Raw genomic sequence first — 16883 nt, forward strand, 5'->3', positions numbered from 1 at the left:
CCGCCCCTCCCCCCCCCCAAGCCCAGCTAATTTTTACATTTTTGTGTAGAGATGGGGTCTGGCTACGTTGCCCAGGCTGGCCTCAAACTCCCGGCCTCCAGCAATCCTCCTGCCTCCGCCTCCCAAAGGGCTGGGATTACAGGCGTGTGCCACCGTGCTTGGTCTCCAGCCCCACTTTCTAGATGAGGAAGCTGAGGCCCAGGGAGGGCAGGTTGGAATCTGAGCATGGGCTGGCCTCTGGCATTATCATCCCCAGGGTCTGAGAGCTCTGGGTCCCAGCTCCCCCCGTGGGGGTGGATGGTGGTTCAGACGCATACATTGGCTGGAATTCAACTGTCTGGGACAGGAGGGCCGACTTTCCTGGCCACGCCCTCCTGGGACCCCGCAGCCCTCGGGAGGAGAGTGGCGAGTCCTCTGGCTGGGGCCAGCCTGGCTTCGGAGAGGTCCAGCTGTGGGCAGACCCCGAGGGCCCAGCTGTCTGCCTGACGCCTTCCCCGACTCCCGATGCTCTTGCCAGCGCCTGCTTGGGGCCAGCGCAGGCCCCCTGGCGTGTGTGCGGAAGATGAGGGAGCAGGATGGACATCCCACAAGCCCCGTCTGCTGCTCCAGGGCTGACCGACCCCTCCCAGCCTCCGTTTGCCTGGCCCGTGAAATGGGCACCGTCAACTTCCCATAGACAGTCATCCTGGACACGAAACCACAGGAAACAGCATTTGCCAAAGCGTCCCACTGGCGATGGGAGCGGAGGCGAGCGCGGTTTCTGTGACCAGAAGCTGCGGCCAGAAGCTGTGGCACTTGGGGACCGGGTGCTGTCTTGCCGCGTGACCTTAGGCAACTCTTTTCCTCCCTCTGGGCCTCAGTCTCCCCAATTTTAAAATGTGGGGGTTTAATGCCTCTCTCTTCTTCCTTCCCTCCCTTCCCCTCCACCTCCAGACTTTTATGAGAGCCCCTGCGTGTCCCGCCCTGTGTTGGGTGCTAAGATGAAGGTCAGACTCGTAGGGCTCCAGCCCTCAAGGTGTGCATTCATCCATTCATTCCCTTAACGTAGGTGGGCTGGGGCTGACTTGGTGCCTGGCCCGGGTCGACACAGGGCACTGGAAGGACGGGGCTCTTGCCCTCTGGAGCTCACGGTTCAGTGGGAGACATCCGCCCCGTCACCCCCTGCGTGCAGCCATGGTTACTAATTGAGCCCAATGGCTACCAAGTAGGAAAGACACAGCTAGAAGTGGGTGGGGGTAGAGAGAAAAGCGGAGTCCCACCTGGAGGGGGTGGTCGGGGCAGCTCCTGGGGCTCCCGGGAGGGATGTTGCCACGGCGACGTGGGGGTGGGCGAACCAGGGGCGGGGCGTCCCGGGGGAGGTGGGGTTGTGTGGAGGCCCACGGTGAGGATGCCAGGACGCCAAGGGGAACCGTGGTGACGCCAGCATTCCTAGGGGTGGGGAGGCTTGTCAGCTCTTTCCTGGGCTGTCTCAGCCTGTGGCCCACCAGCCTGGATCTCGGCCCCCCTGAGGTTTTGCATTCCAGCCCTCTGGGCTTCCGTTTCTGCATCTGGAGAATGGGTGTGCGGCTGTTCGTGGAGTCCCCTTCGCCTCTTGTTCCTCAGTCGCCACGTGGGGTTAAGGCTCCTGGAGCGATGGACGGTGAGGGCTGCAGGAGGAAGGGTTTCAGGCCACCTGGTGGCATCCCACAAGCCCCGTCTGCATTCCGGCTCTGCTGCTCCAGGGCTGACTGACCCCTCCAAGCCTCTGTTTGCCTGGTCCGTGAAACGGGCACCGTCAACTCACCGTGGACGGTCATCCTGGACATGAAAGCACAGGAAACAGCATTTGCCAAAGCGTCCCACTCGCGATGGGAGCGGAGGCAAGTGCGGTTTCTGTGTTTGCTTGTTGTAGTGTGTGGGGGACACATGTCTCATGAGCACACCTCTAGGACCAGATCACACTGAGGTTAAATAGCAAACAGAAAAACACACACACAAAACTTTTTTAAAAATGGACACAGTCAATAGCGGGCGGAGGGCTTATTTGGAGGGACAGAGATGGCGAGCGGACGGATGCCCAAGTGAGCCGCGTTCCCATGGAGCTTGTGGGAAGCGCTTGGCATCGTGCCGGGCTTAATGTGGCTCCAGCATGGGTGGCTCCCAGGTGATGGCGATGGTGATGGCTTTCTTTGAGTCACGCCTCACTCCAATGCCCAGTCTGGAGTGATGCAACCAGGGCTCCCCACAGCCTCCACCTCCTGGGCTCAGGCGATCCTCCTGCCTCAGCCTCCTGGCACTAGAGGCATGCACCACCACACCCGGCTAATTTTTAAATATTTTTTTTGTGGAGACAAGGTTTTGTCTCCAGCCCCTGGGCTCAAGCAATCCTCCTTTCTCAGCCTCCCCAAAGTGCTGGGATTATAGGCGAGAGCCACTGTGCCGGGCTCAGGCCCAGGGTTTTTTGTTGTGGAGTGGAGCCTCCTGCGATTTTGGGGAATGGGTTCCTTTGATTGCATTGCTGTGTAGCCCCAGGCAAGGCCCTTGTCCTCTCTGGACCTGGACCCACCCACTTGGAGATGCCAGTGGACTTCAGTGATGCCCTGCGGCTCCTGGGCCTGCCTTTTGTGGAGGCTCTGAATGGCAATCTCTGTCCTCAAACCCTGGGAAGGCTTCTGGTGTATACACCCAGGCAGAGCCCAAGAGCAAAAGCGTCTGATTAAACCTGCCAGGGCCTGGCCTCCACTGCCCAGAGGGGAGACAGACAAGGAGCTCTTCTGCCAGACTTGGGTGATTAATGTCCTGCTCTGAAGGCTGTGGTGTTTGCAGTTGGGCGTACGGGAGGCAGGGAGGCCAGGAGGGAAGCAGGAAAGAGGTGTCTAATGAGATGGGTAAATATTGGGCGAGCGGCAGCCATGACCACAGGCAGGGCACGCCAGGGCGCCTCCCGGCTGGGGCCTGAGAGGTCCTGTGCTCGTCCAGGCTCTGACACAGCCCTTGGGTTCTGTCCCTCACTGCAGAGTGGACGTCTGAACAGGGAACGTGTCTGAAGGGCTGGGACGGATCTCAGGCTGGGTAGCCCGAACCCAGCGCTTGCCTTTCCTGTCCAGGAGGTGCCCAGATGGGGAGCAAGGCTGACCCCAGGGTCCGAGGCTTGGAGTCACATCCTGCCTCACCAGCTGGGCACCGTATTCCTCCACTCAGAACCTCAGTTTCTTCCTCTGTACACCAACGAAGCAACAGCTGCTGAGATTCTAGAAGAGCCAGAAGTGGAAGGAGGGGATTGTTCTTGGAAGAGCAGCTCAAGGGCAGGGGGAGGATGAAGCCCATCCTGTGCCTGGCACACAGTGGGACCTTGCCAGTGACAGCTCGTGATGGACACAGTGTTCCCCCCTGCCAGTGTCAGCTCATGCCTGGCACACAGTGGGCCCTCGCCAGTGTCAGCTCATGATGGACACAGTAGGTCCTCACCAGTGTCAGCTCATGATGGCACACAGTGTGCGCCCACGCCAGGGTCAGCTCATGCCCAGCACATAGTAGGCGCTCACCAGTGTCAACTTGTGATGGACACAGTGGGCACTCGCCAGTGCCAGTTCATGTCTGGCACATGGTGGGCACTCGCTAGTGTCAACTCATACCTGGAACACAGCGGGTACTTGCCAGTGTCAGCTTCTGATAGCACACAGTGGTCCCTTGCCAGTGTCTGCTCATGATGGAAAAGAGTGGGCATTCGTCAGTGTCAGCTCATGCCTGGCACACAATGGGCCCTCGCCACTGTGGGTGAGTGGGGGGAAGGATAGATGAATGGGTGGGTGGATGGAGTGAATGGATGGACGAGTAGATGGACGGATGGACAGATGAATGGATGGATGGATGGGTAGATGGGTAGAAAAAAGGATGGATGAGTGGAAGGATGAGAGGATGAATGAGTGGAAGCATAAGTGGATGGGTGAGTAGAAAGATGGCGGAGTGGAAGGACGGGGGGATGAACGGGCAGAATGAGGATGAATGGAAGGATGGAAGGGTGGATGCATAGTGGATCGGTGGAAGGATAGATGCACAAATAGGTGGAAGGGTGGATGGCCGGAGGGGTGGATGAATGAGTGGGTGGGGGGAAGAATAGATGGGTGGGAAGGTGGATGGTGAAAGGATTGGTGGAAGGGTGGGCGGATAGATCCTTGAATGAGTGAATGGGTTGGGAGGATAGGTGGATAGAGAGTGAATGGACGGACAGAAGTTAAATACGTGGATGGACAGATAGATGGGTAGAAGGATGGATGGATGAGTGGATGGATAAGTGGAAGGACAAATGGATGGGTGGGTGGAAGGATGGGTGGATGAATGGGCAGGCGGATGGATGGATGGGTGGGTGCATGAATGAGCGGATGGATGGATGGATGGAAGAAGGTGGGAGGATGGGCGATAGGCGGATCAGTGGAAGGAGAGATGGATACGTGAGTGGAAGGGTGGATGGATGGAGTGGCGTATGAGCGGGGGGGGTGGGTGGGTAGAAGGATGGATGAGTGGAAAGATGGGTGGTGGAAGGATGGATGGATGAACGGGCGGGTGGGTGGATGGATTGCAAGATGAATCGATGATGGGTGGATGGATGAGAGTGATTTAGATATATGGGAGATTTGGGAGATGGATAGATGATGGATGGATGGATGGTGAGTGGATGTGTAGATGGGGGGGTTGATGGATTGGGATACGGATAGATGATGGATGGATGAAGGGATGGATGAACGGAGGGATGGATGATGGGTGGAAGGGTGGGTGGATAGGTGGAGGGATGAGTGAATGGGGGATGGAGGGATAAATGAGTGGATGGATGGATAGTTGGGTAGAAGAGTGGATGGGCGGGAGGATGGGTGGGTGGATAAGTGGAAGATAAATGGGTAGGTGGAAAGATGGATGAGTGGAAGGAAGGCTGCATGGATGAGTGGGCAGACGGATGGATGGATGGGTGGGTGCATGAATGAATGGATGGATGAGAGGATGGATGGATGAATGAATGGATGGGTGGATGATAGTTAAAAATGGGTGGAAGAATGGATGGGTGTGTGAAAAGATGGACGTATGAGTGGGTGGATTAATGAGTGGATGGTGGAAGAATGGATGGATGGATGACTGGGTGGATGGATGGGTGAGTGGATGGATGGGTGGGTGGATGAGTAAATGGGTAATGGATGAGTGGATGGATGGATGGATGGATGGATGGATGTGTGAATGGGTGGGTGGGTGGATTGGGAGATGAATGGATGATGGATGGATGGATGAATTCTGAGAGTGAGCCATGATTTCTGAGGGCTTCCATACTTCTTCAGTCCTGGGAAAAGTGTGTGGTGGAGGGGAGAATTAACCAGCTATTAGAGAGATGGACAGAGTAAATTAGTTCACCTTGCCCAGCCAGCACTGGCTTGAGACTCTTGGGGTGCAGCCACAAGCAGCCTCAACCCAATGACTCCTCTGTCCTGGCCTCCGTGCCACATGGCAGAAGGAGGACGGTCAAGGGCAGAAGACAGCGCTCCCCTCGGAGGGCCCAGCTGTGTGATGAGTGCCGGAGAGATGCTACTTCTCCAGATTCGATAGGAGTAACCGGCGTTTGTTGAACACTTAGTGTGCAAGAGGCGATGCCTTCCGCACATCTCATTGTATCCCCATCAACCCTTTGGGCAGCTACTCTTATTACTGACATTTTACAAGTGAGGAGAGGAGAGCACAGAGAGGTTTGTCCACATGTCTGAGGCCACACGCGAGGTCTGCTGGCTGCACCCCAGCCACTGCTTTTGCTCCCTCCCCAAGGCCTTCCCGGTGGTGTCTCAGGGCAGGAGGGAGTCCAAGCTACCCCTGGCCTCAAGCTACCTGCTTGGCAGCCCCAGGGACCCTCCCCAAGGGTCAGGCTGCGTCCAGTATCATCCTGCCTCCTCTGCGCTCTGGAGGTACATAGCGGGGGAGTGTGGTCATGAAGGGAGGAGCCATGTCCACGCTCTTCCTCTGCTGCTTCCTGGGCCTCAGCGTGCTGTCTGCGCACTGGGTTTCCTTGAAGGGGGCTGTGGGGCGAGGGCTGCTGTTCTCTCAGGAGAGATTGCTGCCGCTGCGGGGCCAGGCCTGGCTCCAGAACGCTCTCAGGGTCACCTCCGATGGCGCTCTGGGCGTGGCGACGAGGCCCTGCCTCCCCGCTTCACGCCCAGCCTCTGCCTTGGCCCCCAGCCCTTCGCCTCCACCTGCACTCGCTGCGTCCCTGCTGTTGCACCCTTGCCCTCATCTGACCTTGGAGTGGACCCCGAGGGTCCCTTCTCCCCAGGGCTCTCGGCTGCCTGGGGCGACTGCTTTGTCCTTAGCCACCCCACCTGGACACGGGGTTAGGCTGATTAACCCGCCGGCCTAAACACCGAAGGGCATGCTCTCTGCGTGCCCACTCCAGCCTCATTCACTCATTCACCCATTCATTCAGTCATTTTGTACATCTGTGTGGGGGGTCGGCTGTGCACCATGCACTGTAGGGAAATGTCAGTGGAAACACTCAAATTGTTCTCATGGAGCGTATGTTTGTCAATGAAGGCTTAAGCACATGAGAAACACTATCAGTGAGACCTGGGCGCTCCTCAGCCTTTGTTCCATGCGGTCCGAGGGTTGGCTGCAGGAGTGGGGTGTGATGGGGCCCTATGGACAGCACGGGATAGAAATGGGGAGTGAGCTCCCTGTTGTCAGAGGTGTGCAAGCAGGTTCCAGATAAGCCCTGGACAGGCGGGATGGGCTCCTGGCATGAGTGGCAGGTTGGGCCAGGGGACTTTTAAGGCCCCTCCGGTGCTGGGTGTCCATGACTGCAGGCTGGATGCTCTCCAGGCCTCCCTCCGAGGACTCGCCGCTGCCTGGTGGCTCCGAGCCCGTGTGTGCTCCGTCTCCCTCGCCCCTAGCCGGCGTCACACTGGCTTCTGGCTCCTCGAGCCTGCCGGGCTCTGCCGGGCACCCCCATCCAGGGGCTGGAAGGGCCCTCCTCCGGCCGGTCCTGTTTACTAGGCTGTTGTCCAGGGTTGCTGGGCGACGCTGGATCTGTGAACCGCTCAACCCCGCCGACTTCTAGCCCTTTCCATGCTTCTTGGGGGCAGCAGCTGCTCTGTCTCCGCCGGAGCCGATCCCTTGGGTGGAAGCCCGTCCGCGGGGTGCAGCCCAGCCCCTGAGCTCGCAGCGCTCTTGCCACCGACTCCAGCAGGGGGCCTTCTGCCCAGCTGTGTTGGGAAGTTCGAACCCAGGCCGGGGCACTGTCTGGATTGAGTCCTGCTCCTCCCCAGCCCCACCTCCCCGGCCAGTGTGTCTAGATCCGCTCTCGTCTGCTGGAATCACGGCAGCGCTGTGGCCTCTCTGGGGGGACCTGGACAGGCTTGGGTGACAGGGACCAGAACCCACGTGCCTGTGGGACACTTCTGCCTGAGTGGCTGTCTCCTCGACTCCAGGCGGAAGGCTGGGTGTCCTTGGCCACCGACGGGCCTGCTTGTTCCCGAGACCCCCGACGCCCTGTCTGTTCTCTCCCATCCCCCACCCGACACCACGCCTGGAGTGGGCTTGTGTCCAGCGCCCTGCCCTTCCGAAGCCCCTGTCCCTCCTGGACCTGTGGGCCTGAGTCCCCTCCCCGACCCTCGGGGGCCAGAGAGCCCTGCCTTGGTGGGGCAGGGGTGGGGGTTGGGGTAGTGCCTGAGCGCACTTTCTTTTGCTAAAAGCCCACTGTTCAGCTTCCGCTCTGTCATGCCCCCTCTCTGGGCGTCGGTTTCCTGTGGTGCGCGGACTGGGATGGGTCAGGCCAACGATTTCAGAGAATTCCTTTTTTCCGCTTTTTATCTTTTAACTGTGGCAACATTCTTCCTTAGACCCTTAGGTGGAACAGCATGAGCAAGGTGGGCCAGGCCAAGACACGGGTGGGGACCTAGAAGAACCTCCCACGGAGACCAAGGCAGAGTCAGAACTGGCGGGGAAGGAGGCTCAACAGGTGAGGCTAGAATCACCTGCTGGGCCCCCGACCCCATCGAGGTTCGCCTGCCCCGCGTCCCCTTCCCTCCTCCCCCGTGCCCCGATCCGCCTGCCCGTGTCCCCTTCCCGCCTGCCCCTGTCATCTGTCTAGAACCTGTTGGGCAGGGACGGTCCCAGACCTCGGACTTCATGAGGGGGCGAGTGCGACCCACGTCCAGGAGACGCACGTCCCGCGTACCCACCCCGTGCTGGCTCCGCTTCAGTTCTGTGGTCAGAAGATGGCAGGAGGCAGCCACCCCTTTGGCAGGAAACAGGCTCTGTGTGGGGGATTGGGGCCAACCGCAGGCTAACGCCGGTGCCCTGCACGCATTCCAGGCTGGGGGCTGAGCGGTGGTGTCGGCTGGGTGCGCCACGTGCACTTTCAGGTCTCGGCACTTTTAACTCCCTGTGGGTTTAGTGGGATGTAACCCCACTGCAAGTCGAGGAGTGTCTGCAGCTGGCTCTACAAAGACGAATGGACGATGTCTTCCAGTCGGGGTCTCCCTCTCGCCTGGGCTGGAGCGCGGTGGTGCGGTCCCAGCTCACTGCAGCCTCCACCTCCTGGGACCCAGCGATCCTTCTGTCTCAGCCTCCTGAGCCGCTGGGGCTACAGGTGCGGGCCACTTTGTCTGGCTGAGTTTTAAAAATTTTTTGTAGAGATGCGGTGTGGCCCAGGCTGGCCTCTACCTCCTGGGCTCAAGCAATCCTCCCACCTCCGCCTCCCTAAGTGCTGGGGTTACAGGCGTGAGTCATCGTGCCCAGCCAGGTGTGCATGTTAAGAGGGACATCCCTGGGCCCTTTGGTGAGGGAGGGTCTTTGGCGTGAGGTGGGAGGCCGAGGGCTGGGCGACTCTTGAGCAGGTGGGCCCTTGGCAGGGACTGAGCAGCTCCCTTGTTTACGGGGCGAGGGAGGGACTCTGACTTCGCAGTGAGAGTATTTTGGGAGAAACGGCCTCTCCCACATCTGGACTGCAGCGGGGACCAGCTGTCGCGCCCATCCCTGCTTTCACAGCGTTGTCACGCGTAGGGACGTGCCAGGAGCCGGGTGGGGCTGGAGCCTTCTGGACTCTCCCTCTCGTGCTCCCTGTGCAGCCCCTTCTCGCTGGGAGACTCTGGCAGGGTGGCAGGACCGCGTGGGCCGTGGGGGGCTGGAGCGGGAAGTCTCCCCTGCCGGGGGCCCCTGGCTCTCGCCAGGAAGATGGGGCGACCAGCAGGACTCGCCTCCTTGGACGAGGGAGGAGGCCCCGAGACGCTGCGCCAAGACGGCGGGGTCCACAGGGCGGGGCCTCTTCTCCCCTGCACCTGGGGGGTCTGGAAAATGATGACGACGACGACGTTGTGAGCAGGGATCCGAATCCGGGGCTGATCTCAGGCGCGTGGCGCGAGTTCCCGCTGGCCGTCCCTCGCTCCTTCGCGGGCGTCCACCGAGCTCGGCGGCTCTCAGGGGCTCGAGGAGCCTGGTGGTCACGCCTCCCCGCGTCCTGGGCTTTCCTCACCCCGTCTCACTACAGAGAAACGGGCTCAGAGGTGCCAGGACCTACCTGCTCACCCCCGCCTCTCTTCCTCTCTCTCCTCCCAGGTCTCCTCCTCCTCCTCCTCCCTCCTTCCTCCCTCTTCCCTCCTCTTCTCTCTCTCTCTCCTTCCTTTTCCTCTTTCTCTTGTTTTTGAGACGGGGGTGCGGGGGTCTTGCTCTGTGGCCCAGACTCAAGTGCAATGGCACGATCACGGCTCATGACAGCCTCCAACTCCTGGGCTCGAGCGAGCCTCCCACCTCAGCCTCCCAAGAAGCTGGGACTGCAGGCAGGCACCACCACGCCCGGCTACTTTTTACATATTTTTGTAGAGACGAGGTCTCACGATGTTGTCCGGGCTGGTCTCGATCTCCCAGCCTCAAGGGATCCTCCCGCCTCGGCCTCCCAAAATGCTGACGTTCTAGGCATGAGCCACAGCCTCCGGCCCTTACTCGTCATTCCAAAACCAAGAAGGGCAGAAGCCAGGATTCGAACCCCCCCCCTCGTGTGGGTGTGTCCCCCAGCCTCAGCCTTTCACGGGCCACCGCAGTGGCTTGCCCAGGTCACATCGACCCACTTAGAAACGCTCTCAGCCTCAGCCTTTAGCAGCAATATCCATGCCACCCCAAGTTGGAAGTGGCAATGATATTTTTAATACACATTAAAATAAATATTTGAGAATTTGAAGATTTTTTTGTCTGCACCACCCCCCCATCTCCTGGCCACTCATCTCAGTTCAACCATCTTATTTAGGAGTCGCACAGAGAAGTTCTGTGATTCGCCTAAAGCCACACAGCAAACACAGCCTAGGCCTCCTGGTGTCCACAAGCGTGTGCATAAGGAGAGGCAGAGCTCCTGCAGGGGTTGGCTCTGCCTGGCCTCGAAAAGAGACCAGGCCCTGCCTCACAGACACCCTTTCTGCTAGTCTGCTTTCAGAGTGCCTTCCTGTTCCCATTTTAAAGCTGGAGGGAAGGAGGCTCAGAGAGGTAAAGCAACTCTCCAGAGGACACACAGCACGTGAGGGGTGGAGCCAGGATTCGAAACCCAAATCCGGGGGTTGTTCTTTGGAGAACTTGGTGAAGGACACGTAGGGCTGGAGGAGGGAACACGGCTGCCGGGGTGACCCTGTGGAGGACACGGGCCAGCTGGGCGCTGTCTGCTGTGGGGCCGACCTGCCTCCCTTCCCTCCTGGCCTGGGGTGTCCGCGCTGCCGTGGCTTCCTGCTCCCTGGAAGGGATCGGGGTCGCAGGGGCCTCTACTGCAGCCGACGGGCTGCACATTTTTAACCCGCAGAAGAATGTTCCGGGCTCCCGAGCCCCCTCCAGCCACACCTCCTCGGCCCAGGAATGCAGCCGCTTCCTGCCTCCCGTAGCCTCTCCCGGTCGGCAGCCCCGTCTTCTCCAGGCAGACGGCTAAAGGTCTTGGGAATTTTCTCGAAACTCTGAAGCCTGGCTGTGAGCCAGCGGGAAACAGCTCCGAAAAGGCCGGCGCTGTCTGGGAGCTGATGGAAATAGGGCATTCCTGCAGAAGGCCTCCCTGGATTTGGGGGGCTGCACATGGCCCACCAGCCCCCGGCCGGCCCAAGGGCTAGGCCTCTGCGGCACCCAGAGACTCAGCCGGCGGGAAGGGAGCAGGGAGGAGAGGAGCCGGTTGTGCGGCTTTTGCTGTGGGCAGTGTTCATCCATCTTCATGGGTTCCCCATAGGCTCAGAGAGGTGTAGCAACCGGCCCGGCATCACACAGCCAGGAATCAGTGAGCCAAACTCAAGCCCAATCTTTACCACTATAGCACCTTGTTAAACACACCTGGGCGCACGCACGCCCATGCATGGACACACAAACGCAAGACACTACACACACATGGGGCCGGGCGCAAGGGCTCACGCCTGTAATCGCAGCACTTTGGAAGGCCAAGGTGGGAGGACTGCTTGGGTCTAGGAGTTCAAGACCAGGCTGGACAACACAGGGAGACCAAACCAAAAGAAATCAGCAGGGTGCAGTGGCCCATGCCTGCTGTCCCAGTACGCAGGAAGGCCGAGGCGGGAGGATGGCTTGAGCCTTGGAGCGCGAAACCAACCTGGGCGGGCAACATAGTGAGACCTCGTCTGTACACACAAAGCAAAACAAAAGATCAGCCAAGTGTGGGGGCGCACCCCTGCCGTTCTAGCGTTGGGGAGGCCGAGGTAGGAGGATGGCTTGAGCCCAGGAGGTGGAGACTGCGGTGAGCCGTGATTGTGTCACTGCACTCCAGCCTGGGTGACAGTGAGACCCCGACTCAGAAAGCAAAAACAAGAACAGTGCCCACGCGCTCACTAGTGCACACACAAACACACAGACACAACACACACACGTGCGGAGGCAGCACGGGAACACACGTGAGCACCCAGCATGCAGGCACACACAACACACAATGGGTGCTGTGCTCACACGGAGGTGTGTGCACACATGTGTGCACCACGTGCATGCGTGCACTAACGCCTACACACTCCAAGGCCTGGAGCCAAGGCTTACCTGGCTGGCTGGAACGGAGCCAGGACTCTCCCTCTGGCCCCAGAGCATTCCTCCCGCCTCCCCTCCCGCCCTCCCCCAGATGTTCGCTGTGGCTCCCGCCAATGGGCCAGATGTGCTCCACGGCCCAGGATGTCTCTGAGACCTGGAGGCTGAGGGGGCTGCCGGCCGCTCCAGATGTGTCCACGACACCGTCCAACCCCAGCCCGCGCAGAGCCAGGCGTCCGAGGGGACCCCGCTGCCCCGCAGGGTCGCCGGGCTCTCGCCACCAGGGCAGCTGGCCGAGGCTCCCCTCTTTGTCCCAGGCAGAAGTCGTCAGGCCGAGTCCAACTTGAAGCCCCCCCGAGACGTGGGGTCGGCCCTCGCCTTTCCTGGACCTCGGCTTCCACATCGTGCCGCGGGATGGCGGGCGCTGCGTGACCTCCCGGGGGTGGTGTGGGGACTGTCTGCCCTTCAAGGAATCCCGAAAACCTCTTGGCTCCCGAGGTGCCGATCGGGAAACGGATGGCCGTGTGTGCGCTGAGAGTTGGTGGCCAAACGCCGCATGGAAAGCAGGTCCCGCGGACCTTGGCTGGGCGGTGACTCCCAGGATTCCACGTCCCCAGCTCCTCCAGCAGCACACGCGGCAGAACACGGGAAGAAGGTCCGTCCAGCCTCTGGCCGGCAGGCTGTCCTGACGCCCGGACATGTGGCTCAGGCTCTGGGTGAGCAAGCTGGCATGTCTGAGAAGCGTCCGATGGGCCCAGACCCCACGCCCCCGCTGCCACGGGCCTTGCTCCACCCGCCCAGCCTGCCCCCTCAGGACCCAGGGCCGGGACACGTGTGCCTCTGTGTCCAGCGGCCCTTGCGCCGCTGGGTCGGGCTGCCCCTCCGCCCGGGCGGCAGGAGGGAGGCAGAGCGTCAGGAGGATGGGCACCTGGGTGGGACAGGGCGCATTCAAGCCCCACAGGCCTCTCGCCGGCCGGGTGACCTCGGGCTGCTTAACCTCCCCCGGGCCTGGCTTTTCTCATCTGTGCTCACGGCAGGACCGCGTGGTGTCTGAGAGCTTACGTGAGACGGCCGTCGTGCCGTGCTGGGCCCGTGAGCCACAGCGGGAAAGAGGCGAGTCCGGGGTGGCCTGGCGTGAGAGGTGCGACCTGTCAGGGCCCACGGCCGCTGACCACAGCGGGGCCCTGGCCACGGGACTGTCCCCCCCACCCCAGGAGGTGTGACTGTTTCTCCAGACGTTCCCTCTGGAGCCGACTCCAGGGTCTTCCCAGACGCTCGCCTGTCCCGACACTCTTCAGACAGCCCTCACTGCAGCTCCTCTCTGCGCCCTCCGCTGAGACTCGGACTATAAAAAGCTGCCCGGCTGTTATTTTAAGGGCTGTCGCCACGCTTCCTTCTGAGGGGCTCTCAGGCCATGGTTCCCACGGCTGTGGCAGAACCGGGCGCTGGCTCTCGGGGCAGGGGAGGGACAGGGGTGGCAGCCGCAGCCCGGGGCGGGGCTGAAGTCACACTCCCAGGAAGGGCAGGCCACCGCCCTGGGCCCCGAGGCACCCAGCTCTCCCTGCGTCTTCCTGACCCGCAGCCTGAGCACCTACTCTGCGCTTCCAGGGCCTCGGGGTAATCCCTCTACAGAAAAGGAAGCCGCGGCTTAGAGACAGCAGCATATCCCAAAACACAGGGCAGCGAGGCCTCGGCATCTCCTGTCTGGCTCAAACACCCGCGCCGGTGCTGCCCGGCTTCATCCGGCGCTTCTCCTCTGGCTCACACACGCACTTCCTTCCTCCCCTTCCCCTCCCGCCCTCTTCTTCCCTGTCTCCTTCCTCTTCCCGTGCCCTGTCCTCCCGCTGTTTTCCTGAAGCCTTCTCTCCCCGCCAGCCTCTCCCTTACGGCCACGGCCACACATGCTCCCTTGAGGCCTGTCGGGAGAGAGGGTGTCACTGTGTGGAGCCTTGCTGTACCCAGGCCGCGCCTCTGGTCCTCTGTGCACAGCACCCCTTGCAGCCCGAGCAGGGGGCCCCGGGCTTGGCCACTTTACAGGCCAGGCCAGGCTGGGGGACCTGGTGGGGGAAGCCACTGCCAAGGCCCACAGGGGCTGGGGCTCGGGCTGGGATTCTGGCTGGGCTGACCCAGAAACCCCCATGCTGCTGTTTACAACTGAGGCTGAGCCCGCAGACTGTTCCGTGCAGAGTCTCAGCGAGCACTCTGTGCGTTTTCCCCCCTCGCCCACCGCCCCTCAGAGGACACCCCGCTGCCAGCACCCGGAAAAGTCCCATCTGCCGCCCTCCCCGTTGACACCCAGAGGCCACAGTCCTAATCCCGAACTACGGCCCAAGCCATATCTGGGCCGGGATCCCCAATGCAACACTGAACATGATGGTCTGCCTTCCCATGCCTCAGTTTCCCAATCTGTAAAATGGAGTTGCAACCCTGGCCCTCCCAGGGCGGCTGCAGAGAACCCTGCCTTGGGTTACACAGTGGGCACAGGGAAGAGGCGAGTCTCGTAGATGCCAATGCCCACATGCCCCAGCCTGGGCTCCCCTTCCCCACGGCCCCCTGCCCCCTGTCCCCGGGCCCAGGAGGACCCCGGAGCCCGGCCCGCTTCTCCAGGGAAGAGAGGCCCGGTGGCCCCTGACCCCAGCCGTCCGCCCGGCCCCAGACCACAGCCTGCGAGAGGCTAACCTCCCCCGCCGCCCTCGGCCCCCTTGCCCGCACCCGTTCATGTATTCTGTATTATGAAATGACTGCCGTCGCCATGGCAACATAAAAGGAGCCGATCTCATTACTGGGGCCCGGACACATTATTTTCTCCAAGGAATTTCTTCTTTCCATTATTTCCCTCCAAAGGTCAGTTATCCTCTCAGGCGGGGCGGGGGGTGGCGGGGGGGGTCTTCGAAAGGTGAGCCGGATTCGTGGCAGAATTCCCCCGGCGGAATTTACAATCATTTTGCCTTTTTCCCCTGCTCTAACACCGGGAGAGATTTTCCCGCAGCCGGCGCTTGTCTTTAACCCCTGCGGCCCCAGCGGGCACCAGGCCACCCCGGGAGGGCCCCCACCTCTGGGCCTCCTTCCTGCTCCTCTTCCTCCACCTCACAGTCCCCTGCAGCCCGGACTTCAGGTCCCCAGAGGAGCGGTCTGGAGGGTGTCCGCTTGGCCACGGAAGTCAGGCTCTCAGGCATTCGCCGCGTCTCTGAGCCCTCTCCCGGGGAAAACATTAATCCTGGAGGCACGCATCCTGGCGATGACCATAATCCAGGTGGACATCTGGAATGCGACCTGGTGCAGTCATTCAGAATTTTGGTTCCAGAGTCAGACGGGGCCAGGGTTCCAGTCCTGCCTCCACCAGCTGTGGGCTGTGTGGCCCTGGGTAGATTGCTCTGTCTCTCTGAGCCTCCCACTGGAATCTGCCTGTGGATGGGGATGAGGAGGGGGTTTCTTTGCAGCCGCCCTAGGAGGCAGAGGGTTGTGGCTTCATTTTACGGAGCAGGAAGCTGAGGCATGGGGAGGTGGATCAGCATGTTCATGTTGCAGTCTCTTACTGGCCACCGTTTCCTTCTTTTTTGGGGTGGAGCAGGGTCTCATTCTGTCACCCAGATTGGAGCCATGATGGAGCCACAGTGGTGCCATTACGGCTCACCAGGCCTCTGCCTCAGCCCCCCTGAGTAGCTGGACAGGTGTGCACCACCATGCCCAGCTAATTACTTGTTTGTTTTTCACAGAGATGAGGTCTTGCTGTGTTGCCCAGGCTGGTCTTGAACTCCTGGGCTCAAGCAATTCTCCTGCCTTGGCTCCCAAAGTGTTGGGATTACAGGGGTGAGCCACCGCACCGGGCCGATGGTCCATAGTTTCTTTGGATTGGGAGTTTGGGGGCAGCTGGGTGGGATGCTTTGGCTCTGGTTCTTGCGCTGTTGTGGTTGGTGTCTGGGCTGCGTCCATCCAAGGTTGTGACCAGGGCTGGAAGATCCACTTCCAAGGTGGCTCACTCATGGCAGGCTTTGACCGGGGGCCTCAGTTCTCTGGGGCCTTGCCTGGGGCCGTCCTCAGGTGGCTTGAGCTTGCCGACAACATGGTGGCTGGCTTCCCCGCCAACGAGTGCTCCAAGAGAGCCAGGTGGAAACCGGGGCAACTTTGATGACCCGCCTCCGAAGACACACACACCCTTGTGTTCACCATGTTCTCCAGTCGCGGAGCCAACCCCTCGTGGGAGGCGTGGACCGCAGCCGGTGGGGACCACTGGGGCCGTCTTGGGAGCTGGTGGCCACGGTGCCCCGCTTCCCCAGGTGATCTCGGGGAGTCTTCGGGGCCAGGGCTCCAGGCTGATTCCCGTTCTACAGAGGCGGACATTGAGGCTCCGAGAAAGAAAGCCACTTGCTTGGGGCTCGAAGGCCGTCTGGCCTCCACCTGGCCGGCCATCTCCAGCGGCCGGGTAGCTCTGCGGGTGGAGTCCTGTAAAGGGCTGGGGGGCCGCTGGAGGGAGTCTGCGTGGTGTGGGTGGGCGGCACACGCACAGACACTCCCGAGCCACGCGTCCCATCAGCCCCGACGCACAGGGAATGAGCGTGTTTGTGAAACTGCCAGCATCTTGTTGACAGGCAAATATCTAAATTACACAGCCGCCAACGGCTGGAAGATGTAAAAACACAGTCAATCACCAGGGCTGCTTTTCTTCCTAAGAAAAGACAAGCTCAGCCGGGCTCGGTGGCTCAGCCTGTAATCCCGTGTTTTGGGAGGCCGAGGTGAACGGATTGCCTGAGCCCGCGGGTTCGAGACCTGCCCGGGCAACTTGGCGAGACCGCATCTCTACAGTAAGTCAAAAAATTAGCCGGACGTGGTAGCGCGCGCCTGTAGTTCCAGCTACTCAGAAGGCTGAGGCGGAAGGATCGCCGGGGCCCAGCAGG

Source organism: Carlito syrichta, unplaced genomic scaffold (genome assembly GCF_000164805.1).
Source record: "Carlito syrichta isolate Samal-C Ts95f unplaced genomic scaffold, Tarsius_syrichta-2.0.1 Scaffold304394, whole genome shotgun sequence".
Lineage (NCBI taxonomy): Eukaryota > Metazoa > Chordata > Mammalia > Primates > Tarsiidae > Carlito > Carlito syrichta.